The sequence below is a fragment of the Calypte anna genome, chromosome 5A, assembly GCF_003957555.1.
Source record: "Calypte anna isolate BGI_N300 chromosome 5A, bCalAnn1_v1.p, whole genome shotgun sequence".
Lineage (NCBI taxonomy): Eukaryota > Metazoa > Chordata > Aves > Apodiformes > Trochilidae > Calypte > Calypte anna.
The window spans coordinates 49,650-72,512 of NC_044251.1; the positions used below are offsets into that span (position 1 = coordinate 49,650).

At 43.1% G+C, this 22,863-nt stretch overlaps 1 protein-coding gene across 3 annotated transcripts in view; it reads left to right on the plus strand.

Moving 5' to 3' along the window:
• The first annotated feature begins 286 nt into the window (after positions 1-286).
• Positions 287-22,863, plus strand: part of SUSD6 (sushi domain containing 6) — an 82,988-nt gene continuing 60,411 nt past the window's right edge. Inside the window, exons 1-2 of one of the 3 annotated variants that reach the window (XM_030451991.1) lie at positions 287-423; positions 7,491-7,575. The gene's annotated coding sequence lies outside the window, so the exon portion shown is untranslated. The remainder of the gene's footprint in view (positions 424-7,490; positions 7,576-22,863) is intronic. The other 2 variants (XM_030451989.1, XM_030451990.1) reach the window with 2 other exon arrangements.

Below are 22,863 nucleotides of genomic sequence, written 5' to 3' on the forward strand. Positions count from 1 at the left end.
GTTCCCGCAGCCTTCCAACAACAGCAACTACCGTGCGCCGTGGGGCTCCTAAGCCAGCCAGGGTAGCCGCCGGTAGCCCGGGTTTGGGCTTGAACCCGTCCGGTCCCGTCCGGTTCCCTTCGCGGTCAGGACAGCGCCCCCCTCCGGCCGCCCTCGCGCCCACCACGGGCCGCCGCGAGGCCCCTTTAAGGCACGCCCCGCCCCGCGTGCCCGGGCCGGCGGCGCGCGGGGCGTTGGGCGGGGCCTGGCGGGAGGCGGTCGGTGCGTTGGGCGGGCGAGACGCCGGGGCGGCCGGGGCGTGCGGCCGCCGACCTTCAGCCCCCACCGCTGCGGCATCGCCGCCCCGCCGCCCCTCCGCCGAGGCACCGCGCCCCTCCGCCCGGGCACACGCCATCGCTTCGCGACCCGTCGCCGAGCCACCCGGTGAGCCGCCGCCGCTGAGGGGGGAGGGTGTGCAGCCCGCGTCTGGGGCTGCGCCGCTGAGGGGCCGGCCGGTGCGCGGAACCGGGGCAGCGGCCTCTCTGCCGCCGGCCTGAGGGGGAGCGTGCCGCCTACCTGCGCGGCAGGGTGTGTTTCGGCGGGGGCAGGCGCCGGCTGAAGTCTCGGCGGCCGCCGCGGGGAGAGGGGGCGCGAAGCCCCCACGCGTGTCCGGGACCCGGGGTCGGATGCCTCGGTGGCTGCGGCGGGAGCCATTTCGTCGGCCCGGCCCGTTACGTAACGTCACCTGTGGTACTGGCCGCTCCCGCGTGTCACGGGGCGGTGTGGGCGCGGGCGGAGCGTGGGGTTTCGCTGAGGTCTGCTGTCTCCAGAGTGAAGGGGTAGGCTCGTGGGTCCTGCCTGCTGGCGGGGGGTGGGAAACGCCGGGGATTTAGAAACACGGCCGAGAAGTCCTGGCTGATTTCGTGTGGTTCTCCCGTAGTTGAGTCTGTGGATGCAGAGAGACACTCGGTGGAGAAACGGTGTCTGAGGTGAATGCAGGCGATAGCGGAGGCTCTCCCGCAGCTGATTGAATGTGCGGAACTTCCTGCGTTCAGTGGGTGCTTCGTCTTTGCCTTCTTGTCAGTGATGTCCCAGAGGTCAGAGGCCCCTTGGCAGCGTACACAGGGGTGCAGTGCTTGGGCTGAATCTGTGCCGGGTATGTAACAAATGCCCGAGGACCTGGAACTTAAAAGATAGCTACGCAGGGCTTTTCGGAACTGAAAAGACAGGAAGTCTTTTAAGTATGCTTAAGTTTTAATAACAGATGAAAAAAATACCGCAACGTATAGTTCTTACATTTGCTTAATGGAGTGACACGTTTTTTTCATCTTCGTGGTGTTTCTTTAAACAGATTAGTGCAAATACAATAGTTTCAAGTGGTCTTTTTTCCACGGGCTTATGTAGTGTTTGGAATGGACTTGATCTCTGTGTAGTCACACTAACGTGGATTTTGTTGGGTGGAAGGAGGTGAGAAGTAGTAGTTAAAATGAAAACATCCTCTGGTCGTCTTTGAAAAAATCAAGAGCTAAACTGAGCTCATGGGCAGTGAGGATTTTGCACTTGCCTGGTTGTGCATCCTAGTGGCTTTTTCTGCATGTTCCTATAAATGCTGTTATGTAATGGTGCTTCTCTTGGCAGGAGTCTGTTGTCACCGTAATTCCTAAGGTTTCTGGAGCAATGCAGATTGCTAAGGAGAGTCCTGGTCAGAACAAAGGAATGGAAGATTCTTAAGGAGAGGCTTTAGCCTATAATTTTTCATGTGGTAGCACTAAGTTCAAGACATCTGTATCTCTTCCAATCTTCACTGTTCTCTGTTGTTCAGCTTGTCTTTCCCTTCTCCTACCCTACACTATAGGTATCAGGCACTAGCCTCACTTGCATCCTGCATCAGAACTGGGAAGATATTGCCTCACTCCTGTAATAATAACAATGTTTATACTTTGCTTGCTTTGTTTGTTTCCTTTTTTTTTTTCTCTTCCCCTCGGAACAGAAGCAGAAGTAATACAGTTATTTTCAGAGCACTTTACTGTTGCTTAGAAAAAGAATATTTGAGATAATGGAGAAAGGAGACTCTCTCCAGTCTGCATCTCTAGTTAGAACTTGTCTGTATACATCAAAGGGAGGAAAAACGCCCAAGTAGAGAGAGAATTTGCATATTAAATGCCAGTGCTCTAAGGATCAGTGCTTCTGTGTCTGCAGTTTATCATTGATTTCATCTGCTGCCTCATCTTTAAGGTGTCTGTCATATATCTCTTCGCCAGTCGGCCTTCTTTTCTGCTTTTTATGCCACACTATTTTTGGGGGTGTATTTCCATGCAAAGAAAATAATTCTTTCCAGTATCCTGGCGCCCAGTTGTGGCACCATCAGATCACACTTCTGTCTTTTTAAGATTTGCATGTTGTTGCTGATAGCGATTCTGTAGGCAAAACTTAAAGAAGATAGCCTTTTATTCTTGTTTGTTTTTTTATCTAGCCTCTTAAATTTCCTTATCCTGTTTTTTTTATTCCTATTTTATTTAAGGGACTATTGTGATGAAAGACCTGCGACCTAAAGGAATGAGCATTTAAAATCAGAGAAGATTGTTGCCAGTTTATGGTGTTGCTCCTTATTGAAGAGCAGAGAGCACATGACCAGGGGAATTGTAACCTCCTCTTAGACAAGCCCATGCCAAAACCCAGCTGCCTTTCTGCTTCAGTTTTACAGGGGCTTTTTATACACCAATGCTTCAGTGAAGTCAGGGTGAAAGCACTGCTCTGGAGGCTGAAATTTCCCAAGCACAGTGTTACAGTAGCAGAGACTTGGCTTTTGTCACCTTCTCTCTTCTTGTCATGCAAACTCACCACCTGTGGTCTTTGAGGAGGGTCCAATGTCCTTGAGTTGTTCAGCGCACTGTGTCTCTGGAACACTTTCCAGGCAGTTATCAGCAGAGTTATATTTAGTGCATTGTGTGAAGGTGGACTGAAGTGGCTGCTTGAGCTTGAGCTCAAGGAGCTCAGCTCAGAAGCTGCCTGATGAGTGGGCAAGCAGTGGTTACTGAAGTCACGGAATGTGTGCCCTGTCTGTAATGTACTGATTTTGATGGAATTAGTTCTGTCCTGTGATCATGGTTGTTTTCAGCTATTTTTTATTCCTGCCTGGAGAATTGTTTCAGCTCTCAGAGCAGGCTGCAGTTGTCTTAACCTCAGCTTCTCAGCTGTGCAACCTCTTAGCTGCAGACTTGGGTTTCTGTGTCTGTGGCTGTTCCTGTTGCACCACTTCTGCTTTTTATCAGTGTACTTGCTCACACCACAGACATCTCCTGCTCTGCTGCCCAAACGCATCTCTTGCTTGTTCTGTTTCCTGAGAAAACAGATGTAAGCTGCTGTCCTCCGTCAGTCCAGGAAGGTTTGATGCCACACCCGGAGTTTGTGTCAGGCCACTGCTGTCTGTTTTTTTGCCCTTTTGAAAGTTGCATCTCTCCTTGCTAACCTGAGGTCCTCCCGGAGAAGTGCACTGCCAGCTGATATCCACATTGAAAGGTCAGTAGCTGGAAGCCTTTGCTCCAGTGTTTCCCAGCGTGCGTCCTGTGGTGCACTCTGCCTGGCACAAGGACTCCCCGTGGCTCCCCTGCCCTCGGAGCCACTTGTCTGCTGCTATTATCAGCTGATCGATCCCAGCTGATCGGTCTTAGCCGGGAGGGAGGTGATGTTTCACTGGCAGCACTGGGCCCCCGTGCCTGAAAGACTCTGGGTGGTGTGAGGTGGGGGAAACAGAGGCAGCAGAGATTGAGTTTTGCTTTAGGAGTATGTACATAGGAACACGGAGGCGTTTCCTAGAACAGGAAAAGGAAGAAATTTAACTCATATGTAGCAGAGATGCTTGCTCATAATGTGGTATTGTTTACAGTAGATTTCTCCCACCAGAGGTACAGTAGTCTGTAGTTACCTAGTTGTCCCAAGTGTCCTGTCTTTAGGCGTGCCATCATACACATTTAAACTCTGTTATGAAGAGATAGTGAGAATTGAATTTTTTCAGATGTAATTATATAACCCCCAGCACAGAGAACAGTAGTTAGGGACAGGTAGATGACACTCATTCTGTCTTTGCAAGTCCTCCTGTGTAATCCACCCAACTTTGCTGTTTGGTAGTTATGCAGGACTGTGTTTCCTTGACTCTGCTAGTAGGCTTGTTCACAGAGCAGATGCATAAATTGATATTAAGTTTATCCAGTGGAAATGCTTTCTATACATTTCAGGGAGCAAGCTTTTGTATGTAGCAAGAAATATTTTACTTGCCATTTGTGTGTCATTTGTTTTGTTAATGTGTAGTGGCTGCTAATCTTAGTGTTCTCACAGAGCTTGCTTTGCAATGCAGGCTGCAAACGGGGTATTTTCAAACTGAACTTAGTGATGCTCAGAAGAGACCTGTCAAAGCCTGGCCTGTTGTTTACTTGCTTATTTATTTTAAATGGATTATATTAATGTGTGATAATTCAAGACAGTTTATTGAGGAAGCTCATGATGTTGAAGAACTTCAGGACCAGAAGTGAGAGGTATAAAATCCTATAAAACCCCTTTCCCTGTTGCTTCAGTTCTCTCCTTCACCCAGTTTCTGACCTTCTCTGCCTGTGTGTTGAACTGTGGGCAGGCTCCAAAAGCAGAGCATACACTGAGAACCTTCTTCACAGTGCAGAGGGTCGATGTGTATTGTGTTGCTGGGGTGATTTCCCTAAGGGGAGCTGCTATCCTGGCAACCAGCCCACCCAGCAGTGAATTTGCTTCCTGGTGTTAGTCAGCATTAAGTGGAGTGTGTTGGTCATCATCTTTGCAGCAGTAACCTTGCAGGCAAGGTAAAATAGAGCTTTTGAAGCTCGGAGGGCCTGGGAAAGGGAAAATGGCTTCTGGAAGGGCCTTTAAATGGAAAATGAAAAACTGTATTTATGCAGTGCACTAGAATGGCTTTCAGTCCATCAGTGTGTGAACTGACTCGCCATAGGAATGGCTTCCTTGTAGGTGGTTGAATTTTGATAGGCTAAATATGCACAACTGTAGCCTCGTGCTTAGAAGTGAACCAGCTTCAGTGTCTCCATCTACAGCTTCCTTAGCTTACACTTTAAAAGCTCCAGAACCATTTTGAAAACTTCAAAGCTGTTTACATTTTCCTCCTGGTTTGTAATTAAATGTTGCTGTGGTTTGCTGCTGTTTCTATTTATTTATTTATTTATTTGTTTTCCTCTGCAATGGTTTAATGGGGTTTTATAATAAAATGAGTGGGAATTGAAAAAGTCTGATCAAAACAGTGTTTGCATCTTGTTTGGGAATGAAGGTAGAGAAGAAGTTACATTGAGTATTGGATCACTTTCTGCAGGATTCTTAAGGGAGCATAAATTTTAAAAGGAAATCAGCAAATAACAGCAAATCCTGTTGCTACATCAGGTTTACAAAAAAAAGTAATTAAAAAAACCCATAAGAATAAAAAAGCCTCCAACCCAACAACACCCCTCCAAACCCCCAGTTTCTGTGAGTAAGCTTGAGAATGATGTTCTTACTCTGTATAAAAAATATGTATCTTTCAATATCTAAATTTGCACCTTCAGTTTAAACCGTAGCAGTTACAGGCAGCTTGCTTTGAAAACAGCTATGTGTATGTGTAGATTTAAATATCTAGATTTGCAAAATACTTGAATGTATCTGTCCTATTTAAGATGTTTGTGTTTTTTTAAATTTGTAAATAACTGCTGGGAAGTCTTCAAGGAGCAGATACTGAAGCTGCCCTCACTAATACAATTACCCTGTGGGGTGTGCCAGAATCTGCTTTGGGTATTAGAGCCTGTTTGTTCCAATTGTTCTCACAAGACATTTTATTTGTTAGACCTGGTAAGGTGCTCTAATGTTAATTAAAACTCCTTTAAATGAGAGATGGGGGAAGGTAAAGATGCATACTTGGTATATGTTGCTTTTTAATTATCCAAAAGGTGGAGGAAAGCTGATATGCAGTGTAGAAGCTATAACAGTAATTTCTCATTCTCTGATGTGTGGGGATTCAGTATACTTGAAAGCTAGAAACTGGCCTTAAAATAGCCTGTATTAGGATATCTTATGGTTGTGGTACACATCCTGACAACAACCCTGTCTGTGCCAAAACACCATCCTGGGAGGGTGACTGACCTCTCTGCTTTTCAAGAGAAGTGTCAGAATTGTGGAGTATTGCTCAGAGGGTACGAAGGCTTTGTTTTTCCATCTGCTGCTGCATATGCCACTGGCAACCCAGTGGCCATATGTGAGATCATCCTGAAAGCTTTAACACCACCTTCTCTCTGCGGGCCTCTCAGTCGTGCTTTTGAAAGTCCAGGAAGGGCATGCTTGCTTCAGAAGTGGGAGGCTCCCCTTAGGAAAATGTCCCTTTAGTAGTATGTGTTTATAAAACTAAAGCATTATTTCAAAGAGCTGTGGGATCTTGAAATGCTGCAAACTGGTTCTCTGATATGCAACAAAAATATTGTAGAGACTCATCACAGGCTTTGCTCCGGCTTTGTGAGATGAGACGATAAGCCTACGAACAGAGATCTATTAAAAACTGCTTAATGGTTATGGGCAGCAGGGTTATATGGTCAGGGGTTGTGTCTTTTGGTAAGGATATGATAATTTAAGTAGAACAAGAGACCTGAAGAGGAGTTTGCTGTGTTTACTTTTAATTTCGTTAGCTGTGAGAACCTCCATCTCAAGTCTGTTTCTGGTTTGCTGTGTTGCAGGACTTGCACACTTCTGAAATTCAAAAAGCTGACATTTAAACGTGGCAGAGAAATGTTTTAGCAACAAAGGAGATATTTAAGCAGTCTAGACAAAAATTCCTTTCAGCTGCACAGCTTTTACTTTCACTTATGGATGGATGACCAGTCTGCCCAGTTCTCAGTTGCTGTGCTTTCTCAAATGTAAAAAGTTATCTTGTTAATAACCATCTTTTCTTTTTAGGTTTTGGGGTGTTTAGTACTGATGCTGAATAAAAGTGCATGTAAGAGACAATAAAATATACCCGATTTGTTGGTTTGTTGGTTTTTTGTTTGTTTTGCTTCTTTTAATTTTTGTCTTTGTGATCACTAGATTTTATTTGTAGAAGTGTGTCTGGTGGATGGACTGGATGCATTTCTAGTCTGTGTTTCGGGTAAATTCTCAGAAGTCTGTCCCATTGAAAAAAAATATGTTAACAGAGCTGAAATGCCACTGAAAAGCATTTCCAGTAATACTGCTGTGCTTGAAACTGTGACCTGTTTTTTTCCAAGCCTTAAAAATTTTCAACAAAATGTGTCAGGGTAGTTTTCAGTTCTTTGCTTTTGAGTAACATGTGTGGTGTATCTCAAACCCAGATCTGAATTTTGTGGGCAATGCCTGAACCTGAATCATAGGTGTGTGCCTGTGTCCTAAAAACATAATAGCTTCTTCTACCCTCCAGTCTTCCTCCTCTCTTATGTGACAGAGTTGTCCTTATCCCCTATATATTCACAGCTAATAGTTACATTTTTGTACATTCCTAGGTGTGAATCAACCTATCATCTCTGAATCATCACTTTAATCCTACTAACTTGACAACCATTGTATGCCAGCTTGTGTCAACACCAGGTAAGATGAAAGCTAATGCTGTGACTATTTTTTTGTCTCTTTCTCTTTAAACCTGCATTTTGTCCAAATGCCAAGAACTTTTCTGTATACTGAAGTCAGAATGTACTGCCTTCCATGTTCTCCTTCTGCAACAAGACAGCTGCTCACTGTTAGCATTACTTCCTGTTTCAAAAGAGTGTTCCAGAATGTGTTTAAGATCTGTCTCCTTTGTAGTCATGCCTTTGCCTTTTTACTGATACCTTTGTTAACCTGATTTTGTGGTGTTCAGATACCACAAGCTGTTGTATTCTTCACCCCCTTACTGCTCTCCAGTTTTGCTGTACAAACTCATTGGACTTTTAACTCCCAGAGTTAAACATGTTTCTCTTGAACAGAAAATGTTTTTTGTTTTATTTTTTTTTATACTCGCTCTCAAATATTACCTTTGAAAACCTATCACAGAAAGATCTTACTTGTGTATTTCATGTTTTAGTGGTAAAATCTACTTGGATATGTATTTCAGAGAACTAAAAAAAGCTAGTTTTTGGATGTCACCCTTTGTTTCCCTTTGAAGAAGGGAAGTAGACTGAAGGGCTGGGGAGGAAATCCCTCTAATGCTTTCAACAAGGTTATTATCCAGTACTTTAGGGGAGTTCTAGTGTTGAGGGACTAATGTGAGCCTTTGTTCTGATGCTAATCAGAATAGGGATAATTCCTCTGACCACGCCTTCTTCCCTTCAGATCCCTCTAGCAGCAGTAAGGCATTAAGCTCCTTTGCTACCACTTCTTACTGTGCCAGCCTGTTGTCCTTGTTCTGTGCAACTGTTACCTGGAGTGCAGAGTTTTGAGTGGATCTCACTAGGACTGCTTATTTAAATCTTTTGATATTTTGGGGGGCGCTTATAAGTGATACCTGTACAATTCATTAAATAGATATCTTAGTGAATATGTAGGTGTGTTTATCTTTTGTATCATTAAGTAAGGAAAGTTTTTGTTGATGCAGGACACATTGGACTTTAATGTAGTGGCATCTTTTGCTACATGTTGGGACATAATTGACAGAACGAAAGCTGGCATGTAATTGAAACTTAGAAGGTATTTTTGCTTGTCTCTTTCTTATTATTTGTCAAACAAATATTTCATCTCACATGCTTTTTATACCAAATATCCTTAGAGAAACTAAGGTCTGATCACTAGTCAAAAGAGCTAGGATGAATGTGTATGCAACTTAATACTGTTTTGATTTAGACTAGAAGTGGATCATTGGCATAAAGACAAACTGCAGAGCAGTAGAGAGAGAAGGTATAAAGTGAAATATGACTTTGCAGGTAATACAAGACAAAATAGTCCATTTAAACCACATCTCTTCTTACAAATGGCAGGGGGGTGGTGGTGAAGATACTGGTTAAGTCCGATGAGAAATGATCTCATCAGACAAAGCTCTTCAAAAAAGTCTTGCAGATCAAGAAAGGGAGAGAAGTGTACTGAGTTAGCCTCTTTAGCCTTTCCTTGGCAGTCCAAAGCTGATGAGAAGCTCATCCTTGTGCTTCTAAAAGCAGGTCTCCTAGTGTAGCTGTTTGGTGTGGATAATCTGTCCTGAGTATAACTGAGCTGTGCTTCCAGTGAATTTGCAAAGGAGTTTTGCTGTCTTTTGCTATGGGCTCTTCTCTTTGCAGAGTGGTTTGGGGCACTTTATTGGGGCACAGAGGGACAGAAGAGAGACTGGCAAAGTGCACAGCTAGCATCTGCATATCAGTGCAATGCTCTCAGTGTTTAATTTTGGTGGAGAGATTTTTTTTTTTTTCTGATGCAGAATTGGAAAAGGCCTGCAGTGACAGTATAGAAATATGATCTGTTTGCAAACTGCACTGTGTGTGGTGATGCAGATGTAATATCTAGATGAGCTGAAAAAAGGGTGCAAAAAGGTACGGGGGAGGAAGGCATCTTCTGATAGAGCCTATCTGAGGAGACTGATAGAAAGTGTGTGGGGGGTCCAGAGCTCAAACTTATCTTTTTGTTTTGTTAGTGATTGCAGAGATGGGGAGTGTGTGTTACAAAGGCTGTCCAGCATGGCTTCCTGATGCAACACTTGTGGAAGCATTAGCTGTGAGAAGAGGCTTACAAGCACTTCCAAAGAGCAATTGTTTTTTAAAGGTTGATTCTGTTGACAGTATCCTAAAGAGGCATCACGATAGAAGCAACACAACACATTTTACATAGGTAAAATTATGGACTAGGCATAGCTTCCATTTATCTAGTGTTATTAACCCAACAGTTGTTAAGTCTCAGGAAATGCTCATTTTTTAGTGTTGTGATTGGTTTTATGACCTGAAAACAAAAACTGGAGTGGTTGTGTGTAGTTGGCTTTTGTTTCTTTACTCTTGATTGACATATGCAGGGCATTTCCTGAGAATAAGTACCCTTTACTTAGTTATTTATATTCTATCACTTTTCAACATCCTGTTCATCTTTTAGGATTTGAAACAATTATCCTGAAGTGTGTGTGTGTGAGAGGGAGAGAGAGAGAAACCACAGAGAAGCTGCAGTTGCAGAACACAGGATTCCTGTCCTCTATTATTTGTGTCTTGTGAAGTGAGACCAGGAGGGTGGCAGAAGCATTTAAAATAGCTCCTGTTCAAACCTTCCCATAAGACCTTAAATGCTCTCTAACCTTCAATTTCTTGTATGTTCTTCTCCTGTCTGCTTGAACCATTTGTAATGTGGAAAGTCTTAAACTCAAGTGCATGTAACAGTGGTGTCTGCTCTGGAGTTGGCCAGTGTTCTCCTGGATTGCTTCATACATGTTTGGTTTTCTCTTATGTGTATATTGTACTTTTTGTTTGGTTGTTTTTTTTTTTTTGTCCAGGTTAGTGTTTCTTTTCCAATAGAAATAAAGGAAATGCTACAGCATATTCAGAATCGATTTGTTCTCACTGAGTATTTTCTTTCTTTGTCACTAAAAGAAGGCCAGAGGGAGCTTCCTCTGCCTGTTCCTTTACATATAAACTGAAGGTCTGGATTTTAGTTGAGTGGGTCATATTTTTAGTGAATTTTTATGGTGTTTATTTTAAGGTAGCTTGAAGACTAGCTTAACCATTGTGAGTCTAGTATAATCTTCGGTAGAGAGGAAGGAAGATGGCTGCTATATCTTGGAGGCAGTGTGTTGTTTCCTTTCAGCTACAAGGATTATTTCTTCCCACCTCCTCCCCACTTCCCCCCAGTTTATGCTGGAGTTTATTAGCATAGCTTAGCCATCAACTAACACATTGCAAAAAGACTTTTTGACTTTTGATGTGACAACTTGCTGTGACACTGGGGAGAAGGTTATACCACATAGCCTTGTGCTCCCTGGGCAATTCCCCTCTGGCTCTGTTATCTGAATATCCAGTTGTGTTTATGGGTAGGGCTTAGCATCTTGGGGAGTGCCTGGGTCAAACTAGCTGGTGGTCAGTTAACTTACCTATCCTTGGAGTGACAGACTGGAACGCAGCATTACCTGTGGATGCTGTTTTCCCTCTGACTGTAGTAGGGAATCAGGTTCTGACCCATTTGCTTCTTGAATCAAAGTTTCATTGAGGCAGCCTGGATTCACATGAGATTCACGTGAGATGTGTAGGTTAAAGTACTTCTCCTTTACAAGGATGGGTCCTTCAGATGGAGACATGCTTGGAATGTTGGCAGTGTCTTCTACTGTGACTGTTCAATTTGCATTTTAGCTGTTCCACCCTCTTACTTGCTGAAATCCTCTCTTCTTTCTGCCTTTCCATCAGGTAGGGCTCTGTGGTTCAAGAGAACAGTCATCTCTAGTTCAGGCAATGTGTTGTAAGACAGCTATTTCAAAATAGCACCAGAGCTAATGATATGTAACTTACCTGTGGATCAGGGACCTCTGTCTGTTAATACAGTAGCAGTTTTATGGCAGTGAAAGCCTGGGATGAACTAATGAATAGGAAATACTCATCTGAAAATCAGCTTGTGTTGGAGAGCTATGTCACCTGAAGATAGGCCTATTGCAGAATAGGTTGTAATCTGTCAATGTCTCTTTTTTTTGTTTTAAGTGATTCACAGGAAACACACAGATTCTTCAGAACAACTTGGGTGTTATTTAAGTTTTTTGTTTTGTTTTTATTAAACCCAGTCAGCCTTGCATAAAGTGTGAGGGAGCACAGGGAAATAGGAGATGTGTATTGTACTTAAGAGACTTTTGAAAGTCACTGAACAGTCAAGTTGGAAATAGTGGAGGTATTTGAAGGACTGGATGTTAAGAGTCAGCAGGAATATGCTTCTGACCTCTGGCAATATGGCTGCTCCTTTAAAGTCCATCTCTTTTGCCTTGGATGATCTGTGTACTTGTGCCTGGTCTTTTCCATTATCTCCAATGGCATCCTAGTGCATTGGTTCATGGTGCCTAAAGAGAAGAACTTGAGTCAAAAATACTGCTTTTTCCAGAATGGTACATGTGCTGCAGCCTCTCCAAGCATTGGTCTAGGCAAGCCTTGATGAATTTGAGATATGTTAAGATTGTGTTGTCTGGTTGTTTTTTTTTTTTTAAATCTGACATACTTGATGGCAAGCAACCGTATCAGCTAAGGCAAGCTGATATTTTATAGTCCTCCTGCATTGTGTATTTAATTGCTACATAACTGTTTCCTGCTGTCTCAAGCATACATTGATTTTTTTTCTTTTTTTATGCCAACTGTTTAACAGGCTCCCAGTACATAGGGGAATTTTGCACACTCTACTTAAAGTAGTATTTGGAGCTGTTGAGAGTTATTGTTCAGTGTAGACAATATAGTTTTGTGTCATAACAAAGACATGTACATCTCATATTCTATGAAGATTTAGCTGAGCACTGTCTAACTGATCAGCGAAGTTCAAGGCAAGACTTCTATTCTCTTTCCATGCCTCATGCTGGGTGCCCAGTTTGTCTGATACCATCAAGTGGTGAATTTGATAGGTTAGATATGGTGAATGGTGCAGAGGGGTTTTATGTCTTTCAAGCCATGAAGGTCAATATTAAATGTAAAATCAGCAAATTCTGTCTACTTTTTTTTTTTCCCCTTTAGGACTCAGGGATTATTTTAGCCTTTCTTGCTTTGAGGCCTTCATTGTCTTCTTTTTGGCTATAGAGTCAAAAATATGCATGATCTTCTGCTGTAAGGGTAGAATGCAGCCTGTTTTTCAAGTTGAAGTGAATTTTTAAAATGTAGATAATGTTAAGGAGGAGCAAATAAGATATCTTAAGCAAGCTTTTTTGAAGCTGTCCTGACTCATTAGTTTTACTGAAATAAGCCCATGAATTCAGTAATACATGCCTTGCACTGAGAGATTGATTGATGTTATACCCTCTGTACTTGATGTTTGAGAGACTACTGATGAGTTGCCCTTCCCTTTTTGGAGAAGGGAAGGAAATAGGAGCATTGCAAACACAGTATGTGGAATCCCTTGGAGAGTGTGTGGACACTGCCTGTTAACCAAGGACTGGATGCTGAGAAAGGTATTTGACTTACAGTGTCTGAGAACAGAGACTGACAGCTCTAGAGCCTGAGGCTCTATAAGCCTCTAAGAAAAAACCAGGGGAGGTTAAGATAGGTGATTAGCAAAGGCAGTGTTAATGCAAGCTTTGTATAGTGCAGTGAGTGTTGTGTAGTTGTTGTCTGGGCTTCTCTGCATGCTTCCTGCCCATCAAAACTTTTATCAGCTGCAGGAAATGGGGCAATGAGCTTGTTTTAATGATGTGAATTCTTGCATGCACATGCGTACGTTAATTTTTTTTGAGAGTCAGTCAGTTTCCTTAGCTTGGTATCTGTCTGTAATCAAGATGTGTGTGTGTACAGTGTGCAAGGCAGTGCCCTCAGGTTGGACAAAAAAATCACAAAGGCCAGTAGCATGGGGTAGAGGAAGGCAGGAAAAATGAAATTACAGAAAAATCTAAATGATTAAAACTGAACTAGACTATTCTATATGAAGCTACTCCTATTAAGGTGATTGATCTGAGTACATTCTGTCTCTTGGTGTCCAGGAACTAGTTCTTGGAAGATGGGATGTCACTTCCTGGTGAGAAGGAATAGCTTGGGTTGCCAAGAGTCAGAGTGGTAAAGGCTGGATTTCTGGGGCTACTACAGACCCAACCTCTTTCTTGGAGCAGGCACTTGGGCTGTGTAGATCTGGATACAAATGGTGGGGCTGGATGTCTTACACAGCGACTTGGGCTCTATGCAGTAGCTGAGTGTCCCTCATGGCACCTTTCCCTCAAGAGAAATGCGAAGCAAAATCATTGCTACTAGCCAGAGAGCAACAGGAGGCTCAGAAGAGGATTTCAGAGGCTCCTTTGTTCAAATCCACATTTTTGTCTGGGCTTTGAGGCTCTTTGTTATTATTTCTGTCTTTGGAGGATATGGATCCTGGAAGAGGTGATAAGAGGTAGGTGTCCTCTCAAGAGAAGTTGTTGTATTTGTTTAACATGGGGGGAAGGAATATTTCTGGCCTTGAGTTCTTGTCTTGTATAAAGTAAAAACAACAGATTTCCCTGCCTGGATGTGACAACATTTCTACCCTCCCTTCCCACTCTCCTTCACTCTCCAATGAAATCATGTGTTCCAGGACATACATGCCTTAGAAGAGATAAAACATTTCCATCCTTACAAACACAATGTATTCAAACACCGCTGCTGTCAGTGATATGTCCTGGTAGTATGGCTGCTACTATTTGGACACAGGTTTTTGCCTTTAGGCTATGATTAGTAAAAGAAGTTTTAAGTAAATTCAATCTGGTTTAATTTGTGTTGACATTAAAAGCTTAAAACCTATTCTTTTTCCTTGATGTTTCCAAGGAGAAGGCATTACTTGAGTGAGACTTGCACTTGGATAATTTCACTGCATTTTATAGGTAACCCTGGGTAACACAATATGAGCTTCTCTGTCTTCTGGAGTAAGAAGAGCTAAAATACAGAAGCAAAAACTCGTTGAGTAAAAATTATTTGGAAGTAAATCCACACATCATGACCATTTCCAGTGTAATAGGGCATAATGCATGACTGCTGTACAGCTTGCACTGTGGGTGCAACTTCACCATGCTGTGGTTTTCCCAGTGCATGGCAATAAGGTTGACAAGCTTCCAGCTGCCGGTGTAGGTTTGTGCCAGCCAGCACATGAAGAGGTGGTGACCTGGTATGTGTGTGGGGAATGGGCAGCTGAGTTTATGTACTGCATGGGATGGGGTGGTGTTAGCATTACTGTCACCAGACACAGAAGGCTCTATTTAGCTTAGTCATTTGGGCTCAGGTGAATTGCCAAATGTGATCTGCAGGGCTGCTATCTGACCTGGAAAAGAAAGAAGTCTGAATGTGGAAATTATCTTCTCAGGTGGAAAACATTAAGGTAGAAAGAAGCAGACAGGGGCTGGTGAGCCAGTGGTGGTTTCTAGAGCACTTTGCTCTGCATTTGGTGGAGTTGCAGGCTGTGGAAGTACATGTTTTGTTATAGTGGGCATTAAATAAACCCTTTGGTTTATCTAGAATGCAGACATGCAGTGATAGCTTTACCACAGAGTAATACTTATATGAATCTCTGTAGAACAAAAGCCCAAGATACTTTTTCCTTTTGTCCTTTTTTTTTTTTTTTTTTTTCCCCTTCAAATACCAAATATTTTGAGGGTAAGCTTGTCTTTGTTCTGGGGGAAGGTGACTTTCATCATCTCCTCCTGCAGTAGCACTTGGGCTAGACCTTATGTCCTTTTGCATCAAACAGAAGCACTTTCTTGCCAGGGTTCTTTGGATGGAAGAGATGAAATATTTGTGTTCAGAAAACAAACAAACAAAAAATACAGTCCTGTTGCTCTGAGGTTTCAGAATGCCTAATGAGCATAAAGGAACTTGGTCCATTGGGAAATCCTGCCTTTGAAAAATCTCTCTATCTCTTCATGAAGGATTATGAAAAGGCTTGGAGGATGATACATTACTTTTTCTCTCCATATCCATAATGCACACATTGACATACGTATGATAATTTTGAAATCCCACAAAATATGTATGCCTCTTCCAGGGTGGAAGGCTTGCTATGCTCCTGTTTTATTTCTCTTCCCTGAGTGAGCAACCAAGCCATGATGAGTCTAAAGTTCAGACCATGGCAGAGCAGCTTGGGGGCATCTCTAATACCCAAAGCTTCTTCTAATTGTCAGAAAAAAAATCCTTTAATTACCAGATAGAAGACAAATATGAAGATCAAAGTGATTTTGAGGCAAAGCTTAAATGCTTATAAGCTGGAAGTAATCCTTGCTAATGAAGTTTAATGTTAGGACTGCAGAACTGTGAGGGCAGTCTTGGGAAAACATGATATGAAAGACTTATTTTCTGTCTTCTGTGTGAAATACTAGCCTTTCTCCCTAAGGCTCATTACCCATGGTGGAGGACAGGTACCATGTGCAGTCTTTTTGGCCACTACCAACTTCCTGCAGTCCTGTGTGCTTGTGTTGGAGTCACCCACGTAACTACTGCTCTGCTCTGGCCTTTTCTTCTCAGGCTTCCACTGCCTCATGCTCCAGAATGTGAAATGGAGACCACATCCAGCTCTGTATTCAGGTGAACCTAAAATGGATAGGCTGTCCCGAGGTCTACACAGCTAAAAAAGTAGACTTTGTCTCCACAAAATCTGCCTTTTCTGAAAACAGTACCAAGGTTGCTGTGGTTTGATCACTGTTACCCAGAACCAGAGTTAGTGGTACTACACCAAGAAAGAGCCTATAAATGTTTGTTACGGAAGTCCATATTTAATTTATCCCAGTGGCCTTTGACTTTCTCAAAGCTGTGCAACAACCTTTGTGATTTTCAAGACTTGATTGTCCTCTGTGTCTGAAAATGCATTTAATTCTGTGATGCTTTTGCTGGCAGTCATTCGGTCTTTCTTTTTGCATGAAACGAATGTAGGCTAAAAATCTCTCTAGAGATTGATTTGGTGATTTGGAGTGGAAAACCCTGTATAAGAATAACATAGCCCAAGTGCAGAAATCTGAGTTATGGAAGGCTTTAAAGCCAGAAGCCTGCATCCAGCTTGCAGCTGGCACAGGAGGTTGCTGCCCTACACAATTGCACCATTTCTGCTGCTCTCTGATGCAAACTATCTTTTCCTAGTAGGAACATCAGTAAATGAAGTAAGGAGGTCAAAGCATGGAAGAAAATAACACTTCATTCTACAAACTTGTAATCAAAAGCTGGCTTTTATAAATGTAAAGATGAGGTTGCTTGTCCTAAGATAAGGCTTCTAGCCATCTCTCTAAGTAATAGCTAAAATTCAGATATTGTGTCTCTTTGTCCCTCTAGCACTTCCTGGCTGTGAGGCTGTTAACCAGACAAGTTGCTGTCTGTGCCTCTTCTGCACTGCATTGCTTTTTGCCTTACTGCTTGTGAGGAGGCAGAAAAAGCCTGGCACCCTCAGCAGTGGACTTGAAATCCCCACAAGAGCTGTATACCATGTACCTGGGAGACTGCACTTGTGTCTTCCTTAGCTCTGCTGGAAACCCATGTGGATTGCTCCTTATGTAGCAATGTTCATCTCTGGATTACTTGCCTGCATCCCTGTCCACAGGCAGAGAGTGAATGTGAAGTGAGATGTGTGGGTCAGGGCAACAACCTACCTGGGCTTAGAGTGGAGTGGTTTAAAGGGAGACTGGAACGTGTGACCTAGATGCATCTGGGAAGCAATGCTGAAAGTAGTTGATCTGTACTGTCATTTTGTGTTTTATTTAGTCCTGGCACTTGATTGTCAGGACAGGCTTTTATACTGCATTCTCTTTGTGGCTTAGGCTGCTCAGCACTTGTTGCAAAATCCTTTTTGCCATCCATCTCTCACAACAAAAACTCTATTGACAAAGTGAATACTTGAATTTCAGAGAGCAAGTGAGGATTCAGGTTTGGGAAGAATGTAGAATCAGCAAATATGGCAAGACCTTGTTGGGACTGAGGGGCTCTTAAAATAGGTGAATTAACTTGTGTGCTGTATCTTGACAGCTGTTGAGGGACTTTGATGGTATCAGGGATCTTATCTCCTTGCACAAGACTTTTCCAAGTAAGTCATGCCCAGAAACAGGTTCTCAGATAGCAAAAGACCGTATTGATCTATTTTTTTAAGAGATAATGAAGATACATTGAGTTTGTCCCTCTTGACTTCTGTGTTCTGAATTGTGACTTTGCTGCATAGCAGACCTTCATGTGGAAGATAGCACCGAAGTAGAGGCTTCCTCGGCTGGTATTCCTGTGTTCTGCAAGATACTGGAAAACATTGTTGCCATCTATCTAGCCTCACCTTTGTTGAAGAAAGATGTGATTTTTGGTGCTCTTTGATCTGAATCAACTGTGTTAGTTGCAATTCTAGGCAGTGCTTTCAGGCACAAGTTGGCTTCTGGATAGCAGTCATGATTTACTGTGCTAACCGTGCTTGCTGCTGCCAGGTGTCTCACAGCTCCAGAGCAATACTGTAGTCTGCTAGTGACAAAACCGGTTTTTCAGTGTTGCTGCTCTGACTGGGCTGTGGATAAACCAGGCTCATGTTAGGGCTAAGCAAAACTCCTACAGGAGTGTTGTCATCCCATCATGAACAGTTCTGTGAGCTTGTCTGGGCCAGAATGTTGGCAGCACCATCTCTTCAGAAAGCCAAATCTAGACTGGGAGTGATGAGGCTGGAACAGTGGAAGGGAAACAGGCATTTTCTCTCCTGTTGGATGGAGTGACCTATTACTTTTGCTTTTAAATATGAATGAACTCATTCTCTCTACCTCAGCTATGAACCATATGGTATTCCTGGTAAAAGTAACAGATGTTCCCTTTTTGCTGTGTTTTGCTTTGTTACACAGATTCTCTTGGTTTTCTTTCTAACCTCTCTGCAAAGGATAGCATTCACCTCCAGTGTGTCAGGTTATTGCCCTGAATTTCTAAACATGTTTTTACAGATAAGGTCGGGGCTGCATAAAATGTTGCTTGGACTGTGGATTTCGTGCATGCATGTGTCTAGGTATTAACTGAACCCTGTGTTCTGGGTCAGTATGCTCAGCTGAACATTTTCTTCTGTTTTGCTGTTACTTCTGGCCTCTGCACTCCGCTCTTCAACATAAAACAGAATGTTCCATCCCACTTTCTTTGTAGTAGTTTCTTTTGGTTTTGCTAGTGAGGGCAATTTCTTTGCAAACCTGCATCACTTTCTATCTCAGAGCAGCATTGTTTCAGTGAGTGAATGGGAGCATTTTTTTCTGTGTTCTTGCTAGCATAGTTGTTTGTCCTCCTGTGTACACATGAGCTTCTGTTCCAGTTTAGTAAGGGAGGGTAGGCATATAGTGGCATGGGTCCATTCCCCTTTGGGAAAAGCACCAGCCTCTAGAGGAGGGATTCTTTCTGTTGAAGGAAGCAGAGGTGGGGAGGGAAATGTCTCAGGGCTCACCTCAAACCATGCACTAAAGAGAGATGCTGTGCAGAACTTTTCCCATCTGTCCTTGGAAACTGCCAGAAGATTTCTGTCTGGGTGCTCTCAGGCTGGCTGTTTTCTGTTTGGGCTGTAAGTCACCTATGATGATGGTACAGTGCTGCTTATCATAGGCAGCTTTAAGTGCAAAATACTGTAACTTGCAGCTGGGGTCAAAACTTGGTGTGATCCCAGGCTGAGTCAGTCAGTGGGTGATGTTGTTTTAAGAATCTGATTGACTAGGAGACTGAAACCTAGTGGACTGTTTGAGGGAGGAAGGCTGTGTTTGAGGACATTGAGATTAATAGTTGAGTTAATCAATTGTGATTGCTCTAAAATTATAATGCTTTTCTCAGTAGAAGACAAAACTACAGCAGTGAAACCCACCAACAGCCATGTTCAGGAGCACGTCTTCTGAGAATCCCACTAGTGCCAGGTACAAGCATGCAGAGAGGCAGCAGTTTCATCTTTGTCTTTAATCAGGAGAGGAACATCTGCACTGCACTGAAATGCAAGGAAAGGTCAGATGAATGCTAAGACATCAAGACCCTTCAAACAAAGAAAGGGCAAAAAACCCCAAAAGCTGAAACTCTTTTGAACAAGAAGAGCATTCAAGATGAGTGGAGATGTTACATAGTGAACCTGTGTTCTCTGTCTCCCTGCTCTCAGTACTTTGCTCCCTACAGCCATTGCAGCACCCCATTGTCTGTGCTGCAGGCATGCCTTAGCTTGGTATCAAGCTTTAAAAAAAAATGTGTTTGGCAACTCTTGATCCCAGCCAAGGAGGGGGGTAGGCTTGTGCATAGGTTCTGTCTCTTAAGGAGGCATGAGTAAACCAGAAAACAGTTAAAAATAATAAAAAAAACACCCCCCACTCCCATTCATCCTGAAAAACCAAAACACCTCCACTGCAAAGTATGCATACTTTTTAAAGTACATCTGGCATGGGAAAGGAGCCAGTTTGCTCTTTGTTCCCTAGAGCAGGAGATTCCAGTGTTCCCAGTTGTCGCTGCTTAGGGGAGCCTGATGCAGGTATCTGTAGTCTGATGATAACCCCTTGCAGGAAGAAATGTAGCCTCCATTGCTAGTGAGCAGCTGATCTCTGCACTGAGCTCCAAAAAATGAGAGCACAGCTCAGCCCTGGCTGAGGGGGTGGTTGCCAGTACAAGTCTCACTAGATTGCTAATCCTGCAGCTGCACAGGACCTTTGCAAAATGCACAAAGTAACTGCCCTCAAAACCTTACAAACTCATTCCTATATGCCCAGGGGTAATTTCAGTCCTGGGAAGTCCTGGAGATATTGTTAACGAGTTCAGCTGAGGAAATGGTACAAGGAACCTTGGGAGAGGGAAGTCTTGCTCTTGCCTGTGAAGCGTGAACTGGAGTGTGTGCAGAGGGGGTAAGGAGGTGTGGTAGTCATCTTAGGAAGGAATGAAAGAGAAATGAAGGCAGAGGTGAGGCTAAGGAAAAAGGGAAAGAGCTGAGAAATGGGGAGGGAGAACCATTGGCAAGGCAACTCTGAGTCTTTTCCCCTTTCATAAATCTATTTTTATAAATTAATAACTATCAGGCTCATGTCAGTGACTGTAGCTACAAAAATAAAAAGAAAGTTAAATATTTACTTATAAGAATTTGAGGGAAGCTGGTTTCCAAGCAGTCTTGCTCTTTGATTCTTGCTTCTAAACCAAGTTATTGGCATGTTCTGAGACAGAAATAGCTTATGTATCTGAGTGACCCTTTAATTTCCTTTTCAGTCTTCTGAATTGACTGTAATGAAGAAAGAAAGCATAAAGAACAGGCATGGTGCAGATTTTATTGCGTGTTTGCAGTAAACCAAATCACTGCGGATTTCTCTGGGTGTTATATAGCAAGAACCTACTGTAAGAGTAATATCACAGGGAACCAGTTGTGATTCAGATAGGTGGTTTCTCTCCATGTGGTGGTAGCCCATGATATCTTCATAGCAGTGGACTTCCTTCTTCTGTGTTTATACAGTGTGGTCTGATTCCTAGGCTCCAGTTTCTGCTTTCCTTTGCCCTGCTAATGGGGCAAGAAGAGATTTTGAAGGGCTTTTTGTGCCTAGTCACAAACCTGTCCTAAGGAAAAAGGAAGGAAACATCTACATGAGATCAGTGGGCTTTTTATTGCACAGCAGGAAAAGATCCCATAAGTAAAATCTGATTCCAAACTCACACTTCCTGTGTGTCTTAGAGGAAGTGTTTTCAGTGGAAGACACAGCAGAGCCTGCTGTAAGGAAGCACATGGCAGTCGTTTGTTTCAGAAACTGTGCCTCAGTATTCTAACAGAAGAAAAAAAGACCAGATGGATCTGTGGTACCTGCAACCTTTATTGCCCACATTTATGCTATTTAAAGACTTTAAAGTCTTCTCCAGCTTGATATTAGTGAAGCAACAGGCTTGCCTAAAGTCTATTGGCTACTTGAAGCTGAGGAGAATGAGCCTGGAGGTAGGCCTGGCATTTCTCAAGTCAACATAGTTGTATTACCCAGCTGGCAGCAAGCCAGAATCCTTCCAGAAATTTTCTAGAGCTCTGATTTGACTGTTGATGAACTATTTCTTATGCAAGTCACCTATACAAAGTTCTTCAAGACCAGTTCATTCCCCTGGTACTCTTTCTCCCCTTATACATTTTTCTGGCAAATAATAGTGCAGGGAAAAAAATACCCATCTTGGAAATGGGGATTTATGTATTTCTTGTCTAAAGAAGCAGAGGACTCCTTTTTGCCACTTAAAATGAAGGTGTTTGCAGAGCTTGGGTTGATCTTCATAATATCTAAAAAATAATTCCAACTCAGGATGAACTGGACCCTCTCAGTATTCGTGATATTAAGGCATTAACAAGCATGTCCCCTGTTCCAATCTCCTCAGTGTTTTTTAGTCTTCTGTGTAATCTGAACTTCTCATTATATGTTGAACATCTTTCTTTTGTTGCAGTGTCTTTCACGTTACTAGCATAGGTCTCCAACCTTCTGTGTTTTCAGTGTAGGCCTGGGTGAACACTCTTAGAACTGAACTGGGATCCCTCTGCTTATCATAATCTGTTGATTATTGGTTCATAGGTGAGTCCTATAGCCTCATCTCAGGAATGTGCTGAGGGGCATCCAGCTCTGAAATGCCATGGCCCTCACAAGATTGGGTCTTTCCTCTTTCTGCATTTCTTCATTCATCTGATCAGGAGTCTTCCCTGCAGCTAGGAAGTCCAGTGGTCAAGTTTATTTCCTCAGAAAAGAAAGCAAGCAGAAATTTCAGGTTGAACAACTTTTAACTGCTGACACTGCATCTGCTTCGCTGTTTTCCTTGCAGGTGGAAGTACCTGCCGTGTTTGCAAGGAATAGTTTAGTGTTCCTAAATAAACCATGGCCATTCTTGGCAGAGAAAATGAAACTTAACCTTGGTGTCTCAGAAGAAAGTTACTGGGCTCTGTCCTCAGCAGCAGGTGATCATACCTTTCAAAAGGATCACTGGGATTTCTTTCCATCTGCAGGGGTGGTGTGAAGCAGCTCTTGCAGTGATTCCCGGCAGCTAGACTCAAGTGCATGTGAGGAGTGAGACTGGGGGAGGAAGAGGGGGGGGGAAGGGGCTGGAGACGGAGGTGGAAACTATGGAGCTGTTGCCAGAGGCCAGGGAACAGGATGTGACTGTTGGAGAAAGGGCTGCTGATGGCTATTGTGCTCTGCAGTATGTTGTAAGGAGGGTGGTTTCCTCAAAATGTGCCTTATAGTATCCTGTGGAGCCTTAATGGAGCTATTTATTTTCCACAATGCAGGCTTCTCTTTGTCCTCCCCCCACTTCCCTCTGCATGTGAAGCAGTGACTGTTTCATGAGCAGAGTAGATCCTCAA